This window comes from Hordeum vulgare, chromosome 6H (genome assembly GCF_904849725.1).
Source record: "Hordeum vulgare subsp. vulgare chromosome 6H, MorexV3_pseudomolecules_assembly, whole genome shotgun sequence".
Classification (NCBI taxonomy): Eukaryota; Viridiplantae; Streptophyta; class Magnoliopsida; order Poales; family Poaceae; genus Hordeum; species Hordeum vulgare.
In genome coordinates, this window is record NC_058523.1 from 412488421 (window position 1) to 412513433 (window position 25013).

The following is a 25013-nucleotide window of genomic DNA, read 5'->3' on the forward strand; positions in this document are numbered from 1 at the left end:
ATGTTCATTTATGATTTGTGTTTAATATATACTCAATTACTCTTGCAAACAAATGAAGATGGTCTTGAACTTTCCAAGACAACTAATAGTAATTTATTTTTCTTCTCTTTGCTTAACTCATGGGCCGCAAGACCATGTTCTCAAGGTCAACGATCACAGGCTCAGACATGCCTTCATGATCCCTCTCCCCAAGTGCACACATGAGGTCCGGTTTCGGGTTCTATTTGAAATATGACACATGATTGACCACCCCTCTCTCCCTCCCTCCCTCTCTCTCTCTCTCTCTCTTTCTCATTCAACTAAAGATCACCAGTCTTGGCATCTAGAATTCAGGATGCATAACTCATAATTTTCTAAGGCAGGGCCCACCATTAACCAAGTTGCTTCATCTTGAATGCCAACATCCGTCATGTACTTGCACTCTGAAAACACCAGTTGTGGCATAATCCACAGCTATCGACTCCATTTTGAGCATACAACATGTCAGTAGTTTGATCTCTTTAGTAGTTGCCATACAAAAGAATCCTTTGTTTGCAAATGGAACTATGAATAATTTATTGCAGCATTGCCAGTTATTAATCTAGCTTGTATATTCATTAAGGTGCAACTTCCTAATCTTGTTTGATCGGGCGGGAGGGGGGACTGACTCACGCACTCAAAATTAGCCCACGGATTACCCCTGAACACGTGGGATCGTCGACCAACTATTAGGATTTTTTTGATAAGCAATTGTGTGATATCTGACATCTACTTTTTGAACTCAAATGTATCAACTGTTTTATCTGGATTTCCGCACAATGTATTTTAGCTTTTATTCGATTAACATTTTCATATATATTGTATGCTACACTCTGTATGTCTTTTATTTGATTTTTGTCTTCTCTTATGAAGAAAATGGTTCTTCCTTCCGAGCTAACTATGAATATAGATGCCCGTATAAGGCATTATTTTCTTCTTACAAGAAGAAACTATTTCCATTTTTCAGGTTATGCCTTGCGTGCAATGAGCGCATTATGTTGAACTGGTGCTTAATTACTTGGTATAGTCTCTACTATTAAAGGGGGATCTGCCGTCGTGATGGTTCGACCTCGAGCGATCCCCCTCCTACCGCTGGCCTTCCCACCGTTCCACCGATTTTTTTTTCAATCCCTCCATAAACCAGACAATAAACCAGCCGATTAGTTCAATAAAAAACCTACATCGCACCTGGAACCACCACTCGGTTGACCTTCTCCTTCCCCCGTTAAGAAAAACGGCAAGAGAGAAAAAATGAAAAAGAAACAACCAGAAGCCACGAACCCACGATCCAATCACCCCCGACCCCGTCGCCCCCGTTCTCTCCCGACAAGACGACGCCCCGCCCACCCCGACCCCCTCGCCGCCGACAAACACAGCCCCGCCGATACCCACGCCACGCCGCCTACGCCGACCCCCTTGCCGCCGGCCATCCCAGCACCAATCCAGTGCCGCGCACAGATCACCGAATCCCGGCGTCGCATCGGCTCTGCCCTTCTGCTCCGCCGCGCCGACCCCATGCTCCCCCCTCTGCCCGGTGACCGCGGCGGGCGCGCGGGCGCTGCGGAGGGTCGATGCCAGCGCGCTCAGGTCCTTCGCCGCCGACCCGCTCGTCGCGCAGGTCGTGCCCGACCGCCCGCTCTTCTCCGACTCCGCCATCCTCTCCCCCTACGCCACCGCGCCGGACGACATTGTGCGAGGGTTTACGTCCGTCGCCGAGCTGCCCGACCCCCTCTGGCGCGCCGGGGTCGACCCGCCGCTGATGCCCGTCTCCGCCGACCTGGCCACGGACGCTCTGGTCGGCGTAGTCACCGACGATGCCGCGCAGCAGGCCCTGATGGACGCGGAGATACCCACCATGTTCCCGGCCGACGCGACCGGCGTCGAGGAGTCCGTGGCCAGGTTCATCGACAACCTCAGCAAGCAGATATTCCAGGCGGAGGACGCGCTCACCGAAGGGTACGACAAGCCTAGCGGCGGCGTCACTGTACACCTCGGGGACGGCCCTCCCACCGGCGGTGTTCTCCAGCGGCTCCCTCGGCTTCTCCGTGTTGGCGTAGAGGAGGATGCAGAGGGTCAGCGACAGCGCCAGACCCACCAGGGTGAACTTCACCCTCTTCAGCACCGGCTTCACCTGAATAAGAAGAATAAGCATGCCCCGATGTTAGTTTTATCTCTTTGTTGCGTGACCATACAAGTATGTGGCTAATTTCATGTATATAAATGGTAAGAGATTAGTTGCACAGGAAGAATTTTGACCGCACTGTTGATAGCTACAGAATCACGGACACATTTCTGTACTTCACCCCAACCATGGACACATTTTCAAACGTGCTAGATGCCACTTGTATGCAGAGATAGGAAATAAATAACTTCCTATCTCAAGTAATTAAGTATTACTAATACATATGAAGAATAGTATTCAAAGAACAATAATCCTTGTTTTATGTTATGACCAACATTCAAATGTTCTACACCTCCACAATATTGGTTACTTCTCTGATCACTGTGAACCTTCATTCTTTTTTTAAACTCTCAACATTATGTAAGTTTCGGTATGATCTAATAGCGAATAAAGTACAGAGCAATTGACAGCTGGAAACAAGCTCTCATCAGGAACTGCAATACTCCTGCTACCCACTTTGATTAGCCAACAAGAAACTATGATCTACATACATATGAATTCATCTGTTGCAAAATTGCTTGGGATGTGTTTCGAAATTATGTGCTTGTCGCTGACCGTCTCACCGTCATGTGGACCTGAGCTCAAATAGCCTGTACTCAAACTCAATTTTTTTGGAGCTTGGGAGTGCATGTAGAATAATTTCGTGTGTTTATTCATCTGATACACTATTTATGCTACCATTGAATTTTATTTTATTTTAATCTTATTCTTATTGTTTTTGAGATAGTTGTTTGTGCCATTTTTTTTAGGATATTTCTCTTTCTCCTTCACTTGCTAACTGTGTGCTGGCTGTTTAGGTGTTGTGGATCAATGAACTAAGAAGTCAAGCTTATTACTGAGGTAATGCTACAGTTACAACTTACAAGTATTTTGTCTATTCAGTTGCTGCTGGTAAGAACGTTGGTCCCTTCTAAAATGATGTATAAAGTCAAGATATTTTGAGTCCGATGCATAAGGTGGGCTGCAAGGTGTTTGAGTAAGAGAGTCGAGATTAAATATAATCTTCATGATTCGAATTATGACTTTATTTATTTTTCGTAACACATTTTATATCCCGTGGCAACGCACGGGTACTCAACTAGTAGGTGTACAAGTTGCTAATGAGATTCGTATGACCATAAAAGCCTTTGATTGATCAAATTTGGCAGAATTAAATATAGTAACAAATTGTTTTGAATCCTAGTTATATTGAAGAGGAGGATTCTTTTTACTCCTCTTCCCTGTTCTCGTGAGGCTCACGACTTATGAAATTTTAATACCACTCCTCTTCTCGTTAAAAACAAAGAAGGATCACGTGGATATTTTGAAATCTATATGGTATCGATGTGATAGAGTTCTGACTTGGTGTCTCCTGTCTGACTTAATTTCTTTTGGAAGTTGAGCTCAACGGGATTCTTGTGCACATCGTTATTATTCAGATTTCTTACTATCTTAGGACGCGGACATCGAAACGCATATATACTTTGCTTGGTGGCAAATAGTGTCGTGACTTTTCCCGAGTACTGGTGGAGATAGCGTGAATGATCTTCCGGGTTTGGTATCGTTGTGTGTTCGAAGGTTTGAGGTAGATGAATTTACGGAACTTCTCGGAAGTGTGTTGAAAGTTGCGGGAAAGGTGTAGCTGATTACAATGAGTATGTTCTCGGACCCGCAACCTCATAGCATAACCAAGAAAGTTTTCGAAAGTTGTGAGATGGGAATTCCATTAGTTACCTAGGAAATTCTTTCATCGGATGTATGTTGGAATATATACATTTGTTCCAAGCATTTCTAGCTCAAACTTGACAATTGCAAGTGGCTTTCGAATCTTATGATGTTATCACTATTTTTGTGAAAGCATTCTTACTAATTATAGTTTGAATGCAAATTGTTAAGACTTTATATTGCAATATTTCAAGTATTTGATTCAGCTTCATCTTTCATCTGTGGTCTAATGTTGTTGTTCGTCTCGAGGATGGCTCCATCAACTCGCCAGAATCCGGGTCGTGATGGAGAGCGGGCTGACTCTCTGCCACCTCCTTCTCCTCCTCAAGAGGTGTGGCAAGCTTTGATGGTTGCGACCAATGCAAATGATAGAGGCGAAGTTGTCCTTGTCTTTCGTTGAGATGGTGGCTATCATTTTTTATGGAGTAGACTTTGATGATCCGATTACGAACGTGCGAAGACGTCGCGCCTTAGCAATCGCTAAACCAACTCTGAGAGGTTATTGACCACGCCGGAGCACGATCAACCTGACCACGAGGGTATGTTTCCTACACGCAAACGAAGAACAAGCAAGAAACTGAAATTGCAATCTGGATTTTGCGAATATAAGAGGAAAGCTTTATTGATGAAAGTGGGGTTCTCTAACGTCTTGGTCTGGTCGTAGAACACAAATGAAGAACGCGAAGTTGCGGCTATGGCGAACTTGTAATCTAAACAAAATCCAAGTCTAGACGGTGCCCTGAGGGTTGTATATATGAGGGAATAGAGAGGAATTTTCATGACCCTTGGAGGAGGGGTCCGAAAACCACCCTAAACTCGGTTTCCCCACACATACGGACTCTAAAAACTGGTAGTATTTCGAAATTACATGGGTCTGGCCCAAAAATAAGGTGACAAGGCACCTATAATACCCTATGGACGAAATTTATGAAGTGATATCTTGTATATTTCATCCAATCCTTCATGCTTTCCTTATGGTGGCTTCAAAGTCTGAAAATCACCATTGGAAGCTCCCTTGTTCTTTCCCGCGTGTGCACCTTCCCCCCCATGCTTGATCCCGCTCCAATGACCATCTTTCTTGCCCATGCTAGTGTTGGAATTATGCCCTAGAGGCAATGATAAATAAGTTATTATTATAATTCCTGTATCAAGATAATCGTTTATTATCCATGCTATAATTGTATTGAATGAAGACTTAGATACATGTATGGATACATAGACAAAACACTGTCCCTAGCAAGCCTCTAGTTGGCTAGCCAGTTGATCAAGGATAGTCAGGGTCTTCTGACTATGTAGAAGGTGTTGTTGCTTGATAACTGGATCACATCATTGGGAGAATCATGTGATGGACTAAACCCAAACTAATAGACGTAGCATGTTGATCGTGTCATTTTGTTGCTACTGTTTTCTGCATGTCAAGTATTTGTTCCTATGACCATGAGATCATATAACTCACTGACACCGGAGGAATGCTTTGTGTGTATCAAACGTCGCAACGTAACTGGGTGACTATAAAGATGCTCTACAGGTATCTCCGAAGGTGTTCGTTCAGTTAGTATGGATCGAGACTGGGATTTGTCACTCCGTGTGACGGAGAGGTATCTCGGGGCCCACTCAGTAATACAACATCACACACAAGCCTTGCAAGCAATGTGACTTAGTGTAAGTCACGGGATCTTGTATTACGGAACGAGTAAAGAGACTTGCCGGTAAACGAGATTGAAATAGGTATACTGATACTGAAGATCGAATCTCGGGCAAGTAACATACCGAAGGACAAAGGGAATGACATACGGGATTATATGAATCCTTGGCACTGAGGTTCAAGCGATAAGATCTTCGTAGAATATGTAGGATCCAATATGGGCATCTAGGTCCCGCTATTGGATATTGACCGAGGAGTCCCTCGGGTCATGTCTACATAGTTCTCGAACCCGCAGGGTCTGCACACTTAAGGTTCGACGTTATTTTATGCGTATTTGAGTTATGTGGTTGGTTACCAAATGTTGTTCGGAGTCCCGGATGAGATCACGGACGTCACAAGGGTTTCCGGAATGGTCCGGAGACGAAGATTGATATATAGGATGACCTCATTTGATTACCGGAAGGTTTTCAGAATTACCGGGAATGTACCGGGAATGACGAATGGGTTCCGGGTGTTCACCGGGGGGGCAGCCCACCCCGGGGAATCCCATAGGCCTTTGGTGGGCAAGCCCAAGAAGGCCCCTGCGCAGGAATAAAAGAAATCAAAGAGAAAAGAAAAAAAGGGGGAAGTGGGAAGGAAGGGAAGGACTCCACCTTCCAATCCTAGTTGGACTAGGATTGGAGGAGGAATCCTCCTCCCCCCCTTCGGCCGACCCCCTTGGGGCTCCTTGAGCCTCACGGCAAGGCCCCTCCCCTCCCACCTATATATACGGAGGTTTTAGGGCTGATTTGAGACAACTTTTTCATGGCAGCCCGACCACATACCTCCACGGTTTTTCCTCTAGATCACGTTTCTGCGAAGCTCGGGCGGAGCCCTGCTGAGATTAGATCACCACCAACCTCCGGAGCGTCGTCACGCTGCTAGAGAACTCATCTACCTTTCCGTCTCTCTTGCTGGATCAAGAAGGCTGAGATCATCGTCGAGCTGTACGTGTGCTGAACGCGGAGGTGTCATCCGCTCGGCACTAGATCGGAGCGGATCGTGGGACGGATCGCGGGACGGTTCATGGGATGGTTCGCGGGGCGGATCGAGGGACGTGAGGACGTTCCACTACATCAACCGTGTTTATTAACGCTTCTGCTGTGCGATCTACAAGGGTACGTAGATCTGAAATCCCCCTCGTAGATGGACATCACCATGATAGGTCTTCGTGCACGTAGGAAATTTTTTGTTTCCCATGCTACGTTCCCCAACAGTGGCATCATGAGCCAGGTTCATGCGTAGATGTCATCTCGAGTAGAACACAAAAGTTTTTGTGGGCGGTGATGTGCGATTTGCTACCCTCCTTAGTCTTTTCTTGATTCCGCGGTATTGTTGGATCGAAGCGGCTCGGACCGACATTACTCGTACGCTTACGAGAGATTGGTTTCATCGCTACGAGCAACTCCGTTGCTCAAAGATGACTGGTGAGTGTCGGTTTCTCCAACTTTAGTTGAATCGGATTTGACCGAGGAGGTCCTTGGATGAGGTTAAATAGCAATTCATATATCTCCGTTGTGGTGTTTGCGTAAGTAAGATGCGATCCTACTAGATACCCATGGTCACCACGTAAAACATGCAACAAAAATTAGAGGACGTCTAACTTGTTTTTGCAGGGTATGCTTGTGATGTGATATGGCCGACGATGTGATGTGATATATTTGATGTATGAGATGATCATGTTGTAATAGTTAATATCGACTTGCACGTCGATGGTACGGCAACCGGCAGGAGCCATAGGGTTTTCTTTAAACTAATGTTTGTGCTTGTAGATGTGTTTACTATATTGCTAGGATGTAGCTTTAGTAGTAATAGCATGAGTAGCACGACAACCCCGATGGCGACACGTTGATGGAGATCATGGTGTGGCGCCGGTGACAGAAGATCGTGCTGGTGCTTTGGTGATGGAGATCAAGAAGCACGTGATGATGGCCATATCATGTCACTTATGAATTGCATGTGATGTTAATCCTTTTATGCACCTTATTTTGCTTAGAACGACGGTAGCATTATGAGGTGATCTCTCACTAAAATTTCAAGACGAAATTGTGTTCTCCCCGACTGTGCACCGTTGCTAAAGTTCGTCGTTTCGAGACACCACGTGATGATCGGGTGTGATAGACTCAATGTTCACATACAACGGGTGCAAAACAGTTGCACACGCGGAACACTAGGGTTAAGTTTGACGAGCCTAGCATGTGCAGACATGGCCTCAGAACACATGAGACCGAAAGGTCGATCATGAATCATATAGTTGATATGATTAGCATAGGGATGCTTACCACTGAAACTATCCTCAACTCACGTGATGATCGGACTTGAGCTAGTGGAATTGGATCATGAACCACTCAAATGACTAGAGAGATGTACTTTTTGAGTGGGAGTTTAGCAAGTAATTTGATTAAGTTAAACTCTAATTATCTTGAACATAGTCTAAGTCCACTTTGAATATATTTGTGTTGTAGATCATGGCTCACGCGACAGTCACCCTGAATTTTAATACGTTCCTAGAGAAAGCTAAGTTGAAAGATGATGGAAGCAACTTTGTAGACTGAGCTCGTAATCTTAAGTTGCTCCTGCAAGCTGGGAAGAAGGATTATGTCCTTAATGCTGCGCTAGGAGATGAACCACCCCCTACGACTGACCAAGATGTTAAGAACGCTTGGTTAACACGTAAGGAGGACTACTCAGTAGTTCAACGTGCAGTCTTGTATGGCTTAGAGCCGGGACTTCAACGTAGCTTTGAGCGTCATGGAGCATATGAGATGCTCCAGGAGTTGAAGTTTATCTTTCAGAAGAACGCTCGGATCGAGAGGTATGAGACCTCCGATAAATTCTATGCTTGCAAGATGGAGGAGAATTCGTCTGTCAGTGAACATGTGCTCAAAATGTCTGGGTACTCAAACCGTCTAGCTGAGCTGGGGATTGAACTCCCGCAAGAGGCTATCACTGACAAAATTCTTCAATCACTACCACCAAGCTATAAGGGCTTTGTGTTGAACTACAACATGCAAGGGATGAACAAGTCACCCGACGAGTTGTTCGCGATGCTGAAAGTCGCAGAGTCAGAACTCCGTAAAGAGCATCAAGTGTTGATGGTGAATAAGACCACTAGTTTCAAGAGAAACGGCAAAGGAAAGAAGGGTAATTCGAAGAAGAGCGGCAAGCTTGTTGCCAATCCGACGAAGAAACCCAAAGCTGGACCTAAGCCTGAAACGGAGTGCTATTATTGCAAGGGTATGGGTCACTGGAAGTGCAACTGCCCCAAGTATCTGGCTGATAAGAAGGCGGCCAAAGAAAAATTAGGTATATTTGATATACATGTTATTGATGTGTACTTAACCAGCTCTCGTAGTAGTGCTTGGGTATTCGATATCGGTTCTGTTGCTCATATTTGCAACTCGAAACAGGAACTGTGGAATAAGCAAAGGCTGGCGAAGGATGAAGTGACGATGCGTGTGGGAAATGGTTCCAAGGTTGATGCAATCGTCGTCGGCACAGTTTCACTTCAGTTACCATCAGGATTAGTTATGAACTTAAATAATTGTTATTTAGTGCCTGCGTTAAGCATGAACATTATATCTGGATCTTGTTTATTGCGAGACGGTTACTCGTTTAAGTCAGAGAATAATGGTTGTTCTATTTTTATGAGTAATATCTTTTATGGTCATGCACGCAATGTGAGAGGATTGTTCATATTGAATCTTGATAGTGATAATACACATATACATAACATTGAGACCAAAAGAGTTAGAGTTAACAATGATAGCGCCATGTTTTTATGGCACTGCCGCTTAGGTCATATTGGTGTAAAGCACATGAAGAAACTCCATACCAATGGACTTTTGGAGTCACTTGACACGTGCGAACCATGCCTCATGGGCAAGATGACTAAAAATCCGTTCTCCGAAACAATGGAGTGCAAGTGACTTGTTGGAAATCGTACATACCGATGTGTGTGGTCTGATGAGTGTGGAGGCACGTGGCAGATATCATTATTTTCTCACCTTCACTGATGATTTGAGTAGATATGGTTATGTCTACTTGATGAAGCACAAGTCTGAAACATTTGAAAAGTTCAAGCAATTTCAGAGTGAAGTTGAAAATCATCGTAACAAGAAGATCAAGTTCCTACGGTCTGATCGTGGGGGTGAATATCTGAGTTTTGAGTTTGGTGCTCACTTAAGACAATGTGGAATTGTTTCACAGTTGACACCGCCTGGAACACCACAGCGTAATGGTGCGTCCGAACGTTGTAATCGTACTTTATTAGAGATGGTGCGATCTATGATGTCTCTTACCGATTTGCCGTTATCGTTTTGGGGTTATGCATTAGAAACAGCTGCATTCACTTTAAATAGGGCACCATCAAAATCAGTTGAGACGACACCATACGAACTGTGGTATGGCAAAAGACCAAAGTTGTCGTTTCTTAAAGTTCGGGGATGTGATGCTTATGTCAAAAAGCTTCAGCCTCAAAAGCTGGAACCCAAAGCGGAAAAGTTCATCTTCATAGGTTACCCAAAAGACACAGTTGGGTATACCTTCTATCTCAAATCCGAGGGCAAAGTGCTTGTTGCTAAGAACGGAGCTTTTCTCGAGAAGGAGTTTCTCTCGAGAGAATTGAGTGGGAGGAAGATAGAACTTGATGAGGTTGTCAAACCTCTCATCCCTCCGGATGGTGGCGCAGGGCAAGGGGAAACCCGTGTCGTTGCGATGCCGGTTGAGGAGGAAGTTAATGATGATGATCATGAAACTTCGGATGAAGTTCCTATCGAACCTCGCAGGTCGACGAGACCGCGTACTACTCCAGAGTGGTACGGTAATCCCGTCTTATCAATTATGTTGTTAGACAACAATGAGCCTGCAAATTATGAAGAAGCAATGGTGGGCCCGGATTCCAACAAATGGCTGTAGGCCATGAAGTCCGAGATAGGATCTATGTATGAAAACAAAGTGTGGACTTTGGAAGTACTACCTGAAGGCCGCAAGGCTATTCAGAACAAATGGATCTTTAAGAAGAAGACGAACGCTGACGGAAATGTGACCGTTTATAAAGCTCGACTTGTGGCAAAGGGTTTTTCACAAGTTCAAGGAGTTGACTACGATGACACGTTCTCACCCGTAGCGATGCTTAAGTCCGTCAGAATCATGTTAGCAATAGCTGCATTTTTCGACTATGAAATCTGGCAGATGGACGTCAAAATGGCGTTCCTTAACGGTTTCCTTAAGGAAGAGTTGTATATGATGCAACCCGAAGGTTTTGTCGATCCTAAAAATGCTAACAAAGTGTGCAAGCTCCAGCGATCCATTTATGGACCGGTGCAAGCATCTCGGAGTTGGAATAAACGCTTTGATGAGGTGATCAAAGCATTTGGGTTTATACAAGTGGTTGGAGAATCTTGTATTTACAAGAAAGTGAGTGGGAGCTCTGTGGCGTTTTTAATATTATATGTGGATGACATATTGCTGATTGGAAACAACATAGAGTTTTTGAAGAGCATAAAGGATTACTTGAATAAAAGTTTCTCTATGAAGGACCTAGGAGAAGCTGCTTATATTGTAGGCATTAAGATCTATAGGGATAGATCGAAACGCGTGATAGGACTTTCACAAAGTACATACCTTGATAAAGTTTTGAAGAGGTTCAAAATGGAACAGTCCAAGAAGGGTTCTTGCCAGTTTTACAAGGTACGAGATTGAGTAAGACTCAGTGCCCAGCAAGTGATAAAGATAGAGAGCATATGAGCACCGTCCCCTATGCTTCAGCCATAGGTTCTATCATGTATGCAATGTTGTGCACTAGACCGGACGTTAGCCTGGCCATAAGTATGGCAGGCAGGTTCCAGAGTAATCCAGGAGTGGATCACTGGACGGCGGTCAAGAATATCCTAAAGTACCTGAAAAGGACTAAGGAGATGTTTCTCGTGTATGGAGGTGACAGAGAGCTTGCCGTAAAAGGTTACGTTGATGCAAGCTTTGACACAGATCCGGACGACTCTAAGTCGCAGACCGGATACGTATTTATTCTTAATGGGGGTGCGGTAAGCTGGTGCAGTTCCAAGCAAAGCGTCGTAGCTGATTCTACATGAGAAGCGGAGTACATGGCTGCCTCGGAGGCGGCTAAGGAGGGTGTCTGGATGAAGCAGTTCATGACGGATCTTGGAGTGGTGCCAAGCGCACTGAATCCAATAACCCTGTTTTGTGACAACACGGGTGCCATTGCCTTAGCAAAGGAACCACGGTTTCACAAGAAGACCAGACACATCAAACGACGCTTCAACCTCATCCGCGACTACGTCGAAGGGGAGGACGTAAATATATGCAAAGTGCACACGGATCTGAATGTAGCAGACCCGCTGACTAAACCTTTTCCACGGGCAAAGCATGATCAACACGAGAACTGTATAGGTGTTAGATTTATTACAATGTAATTCGCATGGTGATGTGAGGGCTAGATTATTGACTCTAGTGCAAGTGGGAGACTGTTGGAATTATGCCCTAGAGGCAATGATAAATAAGTTATTATTATAATTCCTGTATCAAGATAATTGTTTATTATCCATGCTATAATTGTATTGAATGAAGACTTAGATACATGTGTGGATACATAGACAAAACACTGTCCCTAGCAAGCCTCTAGTTGGCTAGCCAGTTGATCAAGGATAGTCAGGGTCTTCTGACTATGTACAAGGTGTTGTTGCTTGATAACTGGATCACATCATTGGGAGAATCATGTGATGGACTAGACCCAAACTAATAGACGTAGCATGTTGATCGTGTCATTTTGTTGCTACTATTTTCTTTGTGTCAAATAGTTGTTCCTATGACCATGAGATCATATAACTCACTGACACCAGAGGAATGCTTTGTGTGTATCAAACGTCGCAACTTAACTGGGTGACTATAAAGATGCTCTACAGGTATCTCCGAAGGTGTTCGTTCAGTTAGTATGGATCGAGACTGGGATTTGTCACTCCGTGTGACGGAGAGGTATCTCGGGGCCCACTCGGTAATACAACATCACACACAAGCCTTTCAAGCAATGTGACTTAGTGTAAGTCACGGGATCTTGTATTACGGAACGAGTAAAGAGACTTGCCGGTAAACGAGATTGAAATAGGTATACGGATTCTGACGATCGAATCTCGGGCAGGTAACATACCGAAGGACAAAGGGAATGACATACGGGATTATATGAATCCTTGGCACTGAGGTTCAAACGATAAGATTTTCGTAGAATATGTAGGATCCAATATGGGCATCCTGGTCCCGCTATTGGATATTGACCGAGGAGTCCCTCGGGTCATGTCTACATAGTTCTCGAACCCGCAGGGTCTGCACACTTAAGGTTCGACGTTGTTTTATGCGTATTTGAGTTATATGGTTGGTTACCGAATGTTGTTCGGAGTCTCGGATGAGATCACAGACGTCACGAGGGTTTCCGGAATGGTCCGGAGACGAAAATTGATATATAGGATGACCTCATTTGATTACCGGAAGGTTTTCGGAATTATCCGGAATGTACCGGGAATGACGAATGGGTTTCGGGTGTTCACCGGGGGGGGGGGGGAGCCCACCCCGGGGAAGCCCATAGGCCTTAGGGGTGCCGCACCAGCCCTTAGTGGGCCGGTGGGCAAGCCCAAGAAGGCCCCTACGCAGGAATAAAAGAAATCAAAGAGAAAATAAAATAAAAGAAAGGGGGAAGTGGGAAGGAAGGGAAGGACTCCACTTTCCAATCCTAGTTGGACTAGGATTGCAGGAGGAATCCTCCTCCCCCCTTCGTCCGACCCCCTTGGGGCTCCTTGAGCCTCAAGGCAAGGCCCCTCCCCTCCCACCTATATATACGAAGGTTTTAGGGCTAATTTGAGACAACTTTTTCACGGCAGCCTGACCACATACCTCCACGGGTTTTCCTCTAGATCACGTTTTTGCGGAGCTTGGGCGGAGCCCTGCTGAGATTAGATCACCACCAACCTCCGGAGCACCGTCACGCTACCGGAGAACTCATCTACCTCTCCGGCTCTCTTGCTGGATCAAGAAGGCCGAGATCATCGTCGAGCTGTACGTGTGCTGAACGCGGAGGTGTCGTCCGTTCGGCACTAGATCGGAGCGGATCGTGGGACGGATCGCGGGACGGTTCGTGGGACGGTTCGCGGGGCGGATCGAGGGACGTGAGGACGTTCCACTACATCAACCGCGTTTATTAACGCTTCTGCTGTGCGATCTACAAGGGTACGTAGATCTGAAATCCCCCTCGTAGATGGACATCACCATGATAGGTCTTCGTGCGCGTAGGAATTTTTTTGTTTCCCATGCTACGTTCCCCAATAGCTAGGTCCTTCATTCGTAAGTAAAACAAAAATATCTAATTTAGGTAGCATCATATGTTTATGAACATTAGAAGGATTTCTAAGAAACAAAAGTACCTCGTAATTTAATTGGCGTGCGCGAGCTCTAGTAGCTAGTCCAGTAGTTATAGCATGTGTAAAAATTGTATCGATGTCCTCATCATCCTCCCCTTCTTGAATTGAAGTCTTCCTCGACGGAAGCTCACCTTCCTCACCCAAATAAGGCTTCAAATCTGTAATGTTAAAAGTGGGACTAGCCCCAAACTCTGTAGGCAGGTCAAGTTTATATGCATTACCATTTATTTTCTCTAACACCTTAAAACGACCATCAACACATGGCATTAGCTTTGACTTGCGCAAATTAGGAAATCTGTCCTTATGCAAATGCAACCAAACAAGATCACCAGGTGCAAAGACAACATGTTTTCTACGCTTATCCCCAACAAATTTGTATTTAGCATTCATACGCTCAATGTTTTCCTTAGTTACGTGATGCATTTTTAATATCAATTCAGCACGTTGTTTAGCATCAAAATTAATCTTCTCCGAAGATGGAAAGAGGCAACAAATCAATAGGTGCACGAGGTTTGTGTTGGGGAACGTCGCACAGGAAACAAAAAATTTCCTACACACACATAAGATCTATCCTTGGTGATTACCATCTACGAGAGGAGAGATGGGATCCACATACCCTTGTAGATCGCTAAGCGAAGGCGTATATAACGCGGTTGATGTACTAGAACATCTTCGCGATCCAAATCGCAGCTCGTCCCGTGATCTCATCATGATCCGTCCCGCAATCCCATCACAATCCATCCCGATCTAGTGTCGAACGGACGACACCTCCGCGTTCAGCACACATATAGCTCGATGACGATCACCGCCTTCTTGATCCAGCAAAAGGGGCGGAGAGGTAGATGAGTTCTCCAGCACGTCGGCGTGGTGGTGGTGGTGAACTAATCCAGCAGGGCTTTGCCAAGCTATGCCGGACTAATCTAGACGAGGGAGACGATATATGGAGGAGAGGGCAACACCTGGCTATTTTCTGGTGTCGTTTTCCCTCAAAACCTCCACTATATATAGGAGGAATAGGAGGGAGGGATGCCTTGCCTCCTCCTCCAAGAGGAGAGGTTCGGCCGAGCCACGGGAGGAGAGTCCTGCTCCAATTTGGTTTGGTGGAGGACTCCCTTCCTACTTGGTTTCCTCCTTCCCCTTCTTCCTTTTCTTTCCTTTTTTCACCTTGGCCGAAATAGCCTTATTGGGATGGCCTCACCAGCCCACCAGGGGCTGGTGCGCCACCTTTAGGCCTTCTAGGTCCTCTCCCGGGTGGATGGCCCCTCCCGGTAAAACCCTGAAACCCATTCGTCACTCCTGGTACTTTACCGGTAATGCCCGAAATCTTTCCGGAAGCCAAATACAACTTTCCTATATATCAATCTTTACCTCCGTACCATTCCAGAGCTCCTCGTGACATCCAGGATGTCATCCGGGACTCCAAACAACTTTTGGTCACCAACACACATAATTCAATAATATCGAAACGTCGCCGAACCTTAAGTGTGCAGACCCTGCGGGTTTGAGAACTATGTAGACATGACATGAAACACTCTCGAGTCAATAACCAATAGCAGGACCTCGATGCCCATATTGTCTCCTACATATTCTACGAAGATCTTTATCTGTTGAACCTCTATGTCAAGGATTTAGTTAATCCCGTATGATGTTCCCTTTTTGTGTCGGATGTTACTTGCCCGAGATTCGATCATCAGTATCTCTATACCTAGTTCAATCTCATTACAGGCAAGTCTCTTTACTCGTTCCGTGATACAAGATCCTGTAACTAACTTCTTAGTCACATTGCTCGCAAGGTTTGTTATGATGTTGTATTACCGAGTGGGCCCTGAGATACCTCGTCGTCACACGGAGTGACAAATCCCAGTCTTGATTCATACCAAACAGACACCTTCGGAGATACCGGTAGAGCACCTTTATAGTCACCTAGTTACATTGTGATGTTTGATACACACAAGGTATTCCTCCGGTGTCTGGGAGTTGCATGATCTCATGGTCATAGGAACAGATACATTTACATGCAGAAAATAGTAGCAATAAATGGACACAATCATATGTTATGTTCATAGTTTGGGTCTTGTCCGTCACATCATTCTCCTAATGATGTGATCCCGTTATCGAACGACACCTCATGTCTATGGCTAGTAAACCTTGACCATCTTTGATCAACGAGCTAGTCAACTAGAGGCTTTCTAGGGACAGTTTGTTGTTTATGTATCCACACATGTATTTGAGTTTCCAATGAATAAAATTCTAGCATGGATAATAAACGATTATTATGAACAAGGAAATATAATAATAACTAATTTATTATTGCCTCTAGGGCATATTTTCAACAGTCTCCCACTTGCACTAGAGTCGATAATCTAGTTCACATCACTATGTGATTGTAATGAATCTAACACCCATACAGTTGTGGGGTTTGATCATGTCTTGCTTATGAGAGAGGTTTTTAGTCAACTGGTGTGGAAGATTCATATCCGTGTGTTCTTTTACAAATCTCTATGTCATCATGTAGATGTTGCTACCACGCGCCATTTGGAACAATTCCAAACGACTTCTCCACTATACGAATCCGATTGACCACTCAGAGTTATCCGGATTAGTGTCAAGGCTTGCATCGACACAACCCTTTACGACAAACTCTTTTATTACCTCCATAACTGAGAAAAAAAAATCCTTATTCCACTAGTTTCTAGGGATAACTTTGACCGCTGCTCAGTGATTCATTCCTGGATCACTCTTTGTACCCCTTGACAGACTCATGGCAAGGCACACATTAGGTGCGATACACAACATGGCATACTGTAGAGCCTATGGCTAAGGCATAGGGGACGACCTCCGTCCTTTTCTTTCTTCTATCGTGGTCGGGCTTTGAGTCTTACTCAAATTCACACCTTACAACACAGTCAAGAACTCCTTCTTTAACTGATCTATTTTGAACTCCTTCAAAAATCTTGTCAAGGCATGCATTTCATTGAAAGTTTTATCAAGCATATTGATCTATCTCTATAGATCTTGGTGCTCAATGTTCAAGTAGCTCAATCCAGGTTTTCCTTTGAAAAACACCTTTCAGACAAACCTATATGCTTTCCGGAAATTCTACATCATTTCCGATCAATAATATGTCAACTACATATACTTATCAAAAAATTTATAGTGCTCCCACTCCCTTTCTTGGAAATACAAGTTTCTCATAAACCTTGTATAAACTCAAAAGCTTTGATCATCTCATCAAAGTGTATATTCCAACTCCGAGATGCTTTCTCGAGTCCATAGAAGGATCGCTGGAGCTTGCATACTTGTTAACATCCTTAGGATCGACAAAACCTTCTGGTTGTATCACATACAATCTTTCCTCAAGGAAACCGTCGAGTAAACAATGTTTTGAGATCCATTTGCAAGATTTCATAATTGAAGCAGCAACTGCTAACATAATTCCAACAGACTTTTAGCATCGCTACGATTGAGAAAATCTCATCATAGTCAACTTTTTGAACTTGTCGGAAACATATTTGCGACAAGTCAAAGTTTCTTAATGGTGACATTTACCATCATCACCAGTCTTCCTTTTAAAGATCCATCTGTACCTAACAGCGTTACGACCATCAAGTAGTTCTTCCAAAGGCCACACTTTGTTTTCATTCATGGATCCTATCTCAGATTTCATGGCCTCCAGCCATACTTCGGAATCCAGGCCCACCATCGCTTCTCCATAGCTCGTAGGTTCATTGTTGTCCAGCAACATGACCTCTAATACAGGATTACCGTACCAGTCTGGAGCAGTACGTTTCCTTGTCGACCTACAAGGTTTGGTAGTAACTTGATCCGAAGCTTCATGATCACCATCATCAACTTTCCACTTCAACTAGTGTAGGCGCCACAGGAACATCTTCCTGCGCCCTGCTACTCATTGGTTGAAGTGACGGTTCAATAACCTCATCAAGTTTTCACCATCCTCCCACTCAATTCTTACGAGAGAAACTTTTCCTCGAGAAAGGACCCATTTCTATAAACAAACACTTTGCATTTATCTGCTTTGGGTTCGATCTTATAAGATAGGAGGTATACCCAACTATTTTGGGTGTCCTATGAATATGCATTTATCCGCTTTGGGTTCGATCTTATGTGGCTGAAACTTTTTCACATAAGCACCGTAGCCCCAAACTTTAAAAAACGACAGCTTAGGTTTCTCCAAACCATAGTTCATACGGTGTCATCTCAACGGAATTTCGTGGTGCCCTATTTAAAGCGAATGTGGTCGTCTCTAATGCATAACCCCCAAAACGATAGTGGTAATTGGATAAGAGACATCATCGTATGCACCATATCCAATAGAGCTCGGCTATGACGTTCGGACACACCATCACACTATGGTGTTCTAGGTGGCATGAGTTGTGAAACAATTTTCACATTGTCTTAGATGTTTACCAAACTCGCAGCTCAGATATATATTTACCTCCATGATCACATCGTAGACAAATTATCCTCTTGTGACGATAATCTTGAACTTCACTCTGAAATTGCTTGAACTTTTCAATATTTCAGACTCGTGATTCATCAAGCAAATACTCGTGTATCTACTGAAATCATTAGTCAAGTATAATGATATCCACTTCGTGCCTCGGCACTCATTGGACTGCATACATCAAAGTGTATCATTTCCAATAAGTTACTTGCTCATTCCGTCACAGGAAGACAAGGTATTTAGTCATCTTGCCCATGTGGCATCATTTGCACGTCTCGAGTGATTCAAAATCAAGTGAGTCCTAACGATCCATCTGCATGGTGTTTCGTCATGCGATTACACCAATAGGCATGGTTCGCATGTCTCAAACGATTTAAAAACGAGTGAGTCCAAAGATTCATCAACATGGAGCTTCTTCATGCGTTTTGTACCAATATAACTTAAACGGCAATGCCACAAGTAAGTGGTACTATCATTACTACTTTGTATCTTTTGGCATCAATATTATGAACATGTGTATTAGTACGACCGAGATTCAATAAACCATTCATATTAGGTGCATGACCATTGAAGGTATTATTCAAGTAAACACAGTAACCATTATTCTCTTTAAGTGAATAATCGTATTGCAATAAACATGATCCAATCATGTTCACGCTCAATGCAAACACCAATCAATATTTAGGTTTAACACTAATCCTGAAGGTAGAGGGAGCGTGCGATGACGATCACATCAACCTTGGAATTACTTTGAACACACATCGTCACCTCACCCTTGCTAGTATCCATTTAATCCGTAGCTATAATTTTGAGTTACCAACACTTAGCAACTGAACCAGTATCTAATACCCCGGTGCTACTAGGAGTACTAGTACGATACACATCAATATCATGTATATCCAATATACTTTTGTCGACTTTGCTAGCCTTCTTATGTACCAAGTATCTAGGGTAGTGCTGCTTCAGCGACCATTCCCCTCATATTAGAAACACTTAGTCTCGGGTTTGGTTCAACATTGGGTTTCTTCACTAGAGTGGCAAGTGGTTTGCCATTCATGAAGTATCCCTTCTTGCCCTTGCCCTTCTCAAAACCAGTGCTTTCACTAACCATCAACAATTGATGCTCCTACATGATTTCTACTTCCGCGGTGTCAAACATCAAGAGTAACTCAGGGATCATCTTGTGCATATCTGGTATGCTATAGTTCATCACGAAGCTCCAGTAGCTTGGTGGTAGTGACTTTAGAGAACTATGTCAATCATTTTCTTATCTAGAAGATCAACTCCCACTTGATTCAAGTGATTGTAGTACCCAATTAATCTGAGTACATGCTCAACAATTGAGCTTTTCTCCCTTACTTTGTAGGCAAAGAATCTTGTCGGAGGTCTCATACCTCTCAACACGGGCACAAGCCTGAAATCCTAAAATCTTAATTTCAGCTCTTGGAACATCTCATATGTTCTGTTACGTTCAAAACGTGGGGTGTCTCAATTCTAAGATGTTTAGCATTACTCCCTGAACTATCACGTAGTCATAAAAAATGTGTATGTCAGATGTTCGCAACATCCACAGACGACGCTCGGGGTTCAACACACGGAGCGGTGCATTAAGGACATAAGCCTTTTGTTCAGCAATGAGGACAATCCTCAATTTACGGACCCAGTCCGCATAATTGCTACTATCATCTTTCAACTAAGTTTTCTCTAGGAACATATCAAAAATAGTAGAGCTACAACGCAAGCTACAACATAATTTGCAAAGACATTTTGACTATGTTCATGATAATAAGTTCAATTAATCACATTACTTAAGAACTCCCACTCAAATTTACATCCCTCTATTCATTCGAGTGACACATGATCCAATTTCACTAAATCAAATCCGATCATCACGTGACTTGAGTTATCTTCAATGGTGAACATCTCTATGTTTATCACATCTACTATATGACTCATGTTCGACCTTTCGGTCTCTTGTGTTCCGACGCCATGTCTGTACATGCTAGGCTCGTCAAGTTTAACCCGTTGTATGTGAACATAGAGTCTATCACCCCCGATCATCACGTGGTGTCTCGAAACGGTGAACTTTCATAATGGTGCACACTCGGGGAGAACAAAATTTTATCTTGAAATTTTAGTGAGGGATCACCTTATAATGCTACCGTCGTCCTAAGCAAAATAAGGTGCATGAAAGGATTAAGATCACATGCAAATCATAAGTGACATGATATGGCCATGAACTTGTGCTTCTTGATCTCCATCACCAAAGCACCGGCATGATCTCCATCGTCACCGGTGCCATACCATGACCTCCATCATCATGATCTCCATCATTGTGCTGCCATCGAGGTTGTCACGCCATCTATGCTTTTACTACTAAAGCTACCGAACTAGCGATAAAGGAAAGCATCACCAAGCGCAAAATAATTAAAGACAACCCTATGGCTCCTGCCGATTGCCGTAGCATCGACGTGCAAGTTGATATTTAACTATTACAACAGGATCATCTCATACATCAAATATATCATATCATGTCTTTGGCCATATCATATCACAATATACCCTGCAAAAACAAGTTAGACGTCCTCTAATTTGTTGTTGCAAGTTTTACGTGGCTGCTATGGGTATCCAGTATGATCGCATCTTACTTACGCAAAACCACAACGGTGATATGCACGTTGCTATTTAACCTTCTACAAGGACTGCCTTGGTCAAATCTGATTCAACTAAAGTTGGAGAAACAAACACCCGCCAGTCATCTTTATGCAACAAGTTGCATGTTAGTCAATGAAACCGGTCTCCCATAAGCATACGAGTAATGTTGGTCCGGGCCGCTTCATCCAACAATACCACCGAATCAAGAAAATACTAAGGAGGACAACAATGTGAATATCAATGCCCACAAACTCATTTGTGTTCTATTCGAGATGTCATCTATGTTGGGGAACGTTGCATGGGAGACAAAAAATTCCTACGCACACGCAATACCTATCCATGGTGATGATCATCTATGAGAGGGGAGAGTGAACCTACATACCCTTGTAGATCACTAAGTGGAAGCGTATATAACGCGGTTTATGTAGTGGAACATCTTCACAATCCAAATCGCAGCCCATCCCGCGATCTCATCACGATCCATCACGCGATCCCATCACGATCCATCTCGATCTACTGCCGAACGGACGACACATCCGCGTTCAGCACACGTACAGCTCGATGACGATCTCTGTCTTCTTGATCCAGCAAGAGGGGCGGAGAGGTAGATGAGTTCTCTAGCTCGTCGGCGTGGTGGTGGTGGTGGTGAACAATCCAGCAGGGCTTCGCCAAGCTTTTGCGAAACTAATCTAGAGGAGTAAACAATCTAGAGGGAGAGAGGGTTGCGCCTTTGCTTGAGGTACAATAAGCCTCTCTACCCTCTAGTATATATAGGAGGGAGGGAGGGGAGGAGGCAGCCCAAAAACCCTAATAGGCTTCGGCCAAAGTGGAGGGGAGGTGGAGGAGTCCACCTCCAATCCTACTCCTAGTAGGATTCAACTTTTCTTTTCCTTCCCTTTTTTCCTTTTCCCCTTATTTGTTCCTTGGCCGAAATAGGCCCTATTGAGCTGGCCGCACCATCCCACTAAGGGCTGGTGCACCACCTTTAGGCCTATTAGGTTCTTTCCCAGTTGAGTGGCCCCTCACAGTAAAACCCCGAAACCCATTCGTCACTCCCGGTACATTACCGGTAATGCCTGAAAACATTTCGGAAGCCAAATGTAACTTTCCTATATATCAATCTTTACCTCCGGATGATTACGGAGCTCCTGTGAAGTCCAGGGTCACATCCGGGACTCCGAACAACCTTCGGTCACCAACGCCTATAACTCAAGTATACCAAAATGTCATTGAACCTTAAGTGTGCAGACCCTACGGGTTCGAGAACTATGTAGACATGACGGAGACACTCTCCGGTGAATATCCAATAGCGGGACCTGGATGTCCATATTGGATCCTACATATTCTACGAAGATCTTATTGGTTGAACCTCTTTGTCAAGGATTCACACAATCCTATATGTCATTCCCTTTGTCCTTCGGTATGTTACTTTCCCAAGATTCAATCGTAGGTATCTCTATACCTAGTTCAACCTTGTTACCGCAAGTCTCTTTACTCGTTCCATAATATAAGATTTCGTGTCAAACTCTTTAGTCACATTGCTTGCAAGGCTTGTTTGCGATGATGTATTACCGAGTGGGCCCCGAGATACCTCTCCATCACACAGAGTGACAAATCTGAGTCTTGATTCATGCCAACCCAACAGACAACTACACACTCACGGATACAAGACTCTCCACAAAGGAGTGATAGACCTCAATGCAAGCACCTATTTCATAAAATAACTTCCCTAGACATGATATGACACTAAACTTGACCATAAAAGATAAAGGATAAAAAATTAAAAATAAAGATACCGGGCACTTCCCCAAGCTTGGAACAAGCTAAGGGAATGCCATTACCCATGAAGATTTCACTCTTCATCTTTGTTGTTGTTCCTCACATAATCCTTAGCGAAACGCTTCCATGGTAGAGGTCCTCCCTCGAGACATGATTCTTCGGTCTCCAAGATCCTGCTTTCGGCAGATAAGCCCATGCGCAAAAACTTTAGTTCATACTCACAGTTCTGGTTTTGAAGGTCATAGATGTGCCCTTGAAGCTCGAACACTTTGGTTTCTAGTGAGGATATGATTGATCGCACTTCCTTCATATCCTTCTCATGTTGCTTCTTCAGCTCGGTGATGATATCGAAGTTGGCCTCGACACCACGCTCGATCATCAACTTGTACTTGAAAACTTCTTTCTCCACCTCTTCCATCCTGGCCTTGGTACTCCCCTCTTTGACAGGTCCCTTCAGATTTTCTTTGTGGAGGGCACCATCCTCCACCCAAAGCGTCCGAGGGTGCCTCTTTACCTCTACGAGGTAAGGGTCGATGATGTTGACGAAGAATTTGTCCTTGGGGGCACCTAGGTTTGCTGAAAGTTCTCCTCGCACAAGAAGATCAAAAAGAAAACGCATGAAATCGCAAGATACAAAGCCGGGACGATCCAGGAAAATATATAGCAAACAATTCTGCATCAAAAGGAAAGTAACAAGCCAAAGTGGGGTCGAAAACGGACTCCGGGAGGTCCACGTGGCCTCCTGGCGCGGCTAGGAGGTAGACCGCGCCACCAGGTCGCCTGGAGCACCTGGAGCTCCTCTCCGGCTCCACTTCGGCTTAGAATTTTCCTAATTTTGCAAAAACGCATAATATGGAACTTTTATTGATGTTCGCGAAGTTTCCTTACCGTATTTCATACCTATTCTTATTCTGCTTCTGTCGTTGTCTGACACAGTGTTGCAATATGTTCTTCATGAGTGGCTACCTGTACCACATCCACCTCTACATTAATGGGGTCTCCAGCCATGTAATGCTTGAGTCTTTGCCCATTCACAACATGTGGTTTTCTGCCTTCAAAATTACTAATCTTGATTGCACCGGAGCGGTAGACTTCTTCGAAATGGTATGGTCCTTCCCACTTGGAAAGTAATTTACCTGGAGAAAACCTGAAACGAGATCTATACAACAAAACTTTATCACCAACATTAAATTCACCTTTCAAAATTCTCTTATCATGCCACTTCTTTACTTTTTCTTTGAACATCTTTGCGCTCTCGTAAGCTTCACTTATCCACTCATCTAGAGAAGTCAAGTTCATGAGACGCTTTTCACCAGCAAACTTTGGCTCAACATTAAGCTCTCTAACAGCCCAGAAAGCTTTGTGCTCTAACTCTAATGGTAGATGGCATGCCTTGCCATAGACCATCTTATACGGAGACATCCCCATGGGATTTTTGTAAGCAGTTCTATACGCCCATGAGGCATCTCCTAGCTTTTTGGACCAGTCCTTTCTAGAACTGTTCACTATCTTTTGCAAGATCAACTTGATCTCTCTATTTGTGAGCTCAACTTGCCCACTTATTTGAGGGTGATAAGGTGAAGCAATTCTATGATTAACATCATATTTGGCTAGAGCTTTTCTAAAATCACCATGTGTAAAATGCGATCCTCCATCGGTCATGAGGTACATAGGTACACCAAACCTAGGGAAGACTACATCCTTGAGCATTTTCAAAGATGTCTTGTGATCAATGCTTTTAGTAGGGATTGCTTCAACCCACTTGGTCACATAATCAACAACCTCTAAGATGTGAGTGTATTTGTGTGAAGGAGGAAAAGGACCCATAAAATCAAAAACCAAGCAATCAAAGGGCTCAATGACTAGAGAATAATTCACAGGCATCTCATTTCTCCTACTAATATTACCAACTCTCTGGCACTTATCACAAGATAAAACAAAATTTCTAGCGTCTTTAAATAGAGTAGGCCAATAAAAACCTGAGTGGAGAACCTTGTGTGCGGTCCTCTCACCGGCATGATGTCCTTCATAAGGACTGTTATGACATTGTCTCAAGATATCCTTATGCTCATGCTCCGGTATGCATCTCCTCAAGATCCC